A 2,253-nucleotide genomic window follows, 5' to 3' on the forward strand; every position below is an offset into this window, starting at 1 on the left:
GGCATTTAGATTTGTTTTACCCTAAAGCCTCGTACACACGATTGGATTTTCCGCAGACAAAACCTCAGATTTTTGCCCGAAGGGCGTTGACCAGGAACTTGTCTTGCATACAAATGGCAAGGAATTGTCGGCCAACAAACAAGAACGTAGTGACGTACTAAATGTACTACGAGCCGATAAAGAGGACGTTCAATTGTCATGCGCCACCCTTTGGGCTCCTTCTGCTAATTTCGTGTTAGTAGAAGTTTGGTGAGTGTTGATTTGCGCTTTTCATTACGCACTTTTCATGTCACGCTTTTCAGTTTGTTTCTGAACGCCCGTTCGTCAACCAGACACGTCGCGGAATCGGAGGAGATAATGTGTTATTATTGGCCTTGGAGTTATTGCTTTGACCCAAGTTCAGTCCAGAAACACGAGAAGGAGGATTTCTTGGACCAAAAATTGGTTGCTTTATTAATCGTGACCAATTATGTCATATGCCTTTGCTGCGGGAGCTCCAGGAGAATAATCTGGATGATTTTCGGAATTATCTCCGGATGACGGACCCCTGCTTTCACCAACTTTTGCCATTGCTGACCCCCTATATTAAAAAGCAGGACACATGCATGAGGCTTTTATTTTATTTTTTGTTTTAATAATAATGATTTTATTTGGTATATTTTCTATATTTTTGGATGCATAGAATGCACTTTTTGGTTAAGTTCTATTGGCAGATAGCATGTCTAATTTTCTTTGTTTTCTTTTTTTAATGTGAAAGTAAAAAGGGAAATACTGCGCTAACCCCAAACAAGAAAAAATAAGCAGCTACATACAATGTGACAAGCATAGGAGAAGCAAGGTGGTGAAAAATTTAGCGCTGACTGATATACACAAATATCGTGATAAATGTGCCAAATAACAATAAATAATCAAAAAGACTCAAAAGTCCATCTGAAAAAATTGTCCATCAACAAAAACAGTGATAAACCAAGGAAAGAGCATATAACATTCGATAATGTAAAAGCTGGAAAAAGTGAATGTCCAACAGTGTGAACAAAATAATCCAACACCAGATGGTAGAAATCCAAAAGCGGTGAAAATGGGAAAACAACTCCGTCCGCAGAGACAACATCAAATGGGAAATCATCAACAACTGAATAACATGTAGATGCTCTTACTGGAACGGGTGCACTCTAATGTCACCGAAATTGAGTCATCAGGGCAGTGTGCTGCACAGGGCAGGTGTGTTAATATCCAGATGGTTCAGACCTCTAGGATGGGATCCAGGGGAACCGAGGGGTAAACTCCAAATCGACCGCCAATCCGAGAACTGTCAGGGTTGGATCTTGATGGTGGGTTCACCAGAACAGCGTATCCACTCACATCGGGGTAGTATGTGGAGAAAAAAATTGCTTCCACATGGTGCAGGTCAAAAGAAGTTTTTTATTTCTAAAAACCGGTATACAGGTAAAAAGTGATCACAGGTAAAATTAGGACAATGTGGAGAGTGATAAAGCAGCCCTACGTGTTTCGACCGAAGGATCTTCAACAGGGGCATGCTGTTCCATTCCAATGCTTTTCCATTCATTTTTGGGTTTGGACGACCAATCCTTTATGGCCGTTCTGACTATCGTATATGTGGTTCAGTTCATTCATGGACATTTCTCCATTAGTTTTACCATGGGTATTTCTCCAAATTTGTTTGTATTGGAGTTTTTTCCCTGTTATTAGGTCCCGGTCATGTGACGTCACTGTAGTCACGTGTGTTGAGAGTCTGTCATGTGACCCTAGGGCCCGTTTTCGTGGGCTCTTTTCAGGAATTCTTTCCTGTGCGGTCATGTGCCATAGTCCCTGTGTGCCACTTGACCTTAGACCCGCGTTTTCGTGGGCTTTTCAACATGCCGCTCTTCCGCCTTGTTTGCCATGTGTTTATCCAGATGTGATGGCACGATCTTCCGGTCTACCTTCTGATTGGTCACCTGGCTCACATGTCCCTAATCTTCCTCACATCATTGGACTCCATAGTGAGGTTTGGATTCTAGTGGTCAGATGACCACTATACTCCAATCGGAAGTTCTTTTTGAGGTTTCTCTTGCTGATTGGTCTTGTACTATTAATTTTATTTGTATATATAGGCAGTGTGGAAGAGGTGATTCATGCCCCTGTTGAAGACCCTTCAGTTGAAACGTGTAGGGATGCTTTGTCACTCTCCACATTGCCCTCATTTTACCTTTGATCACTTTTTACCTGTATACCGGTTTTTAGAAATAAAAT

The sequence above is a fragment of the Aquarana catesbeiana genome, linkage group LG03, assembly GCF_042186555.1.
Source record: "Aquarana catesbeiana isolate 2022-GZ linkage group LG03, ASM4218655v1, whole genome shotgun sequence".
NCBI classification, from domain to species: Eukaryota; Metazoa; Chordata; class Amphibia; order Anura; family Ranidae; genus Aquarana; species Aquarana catesbeiana.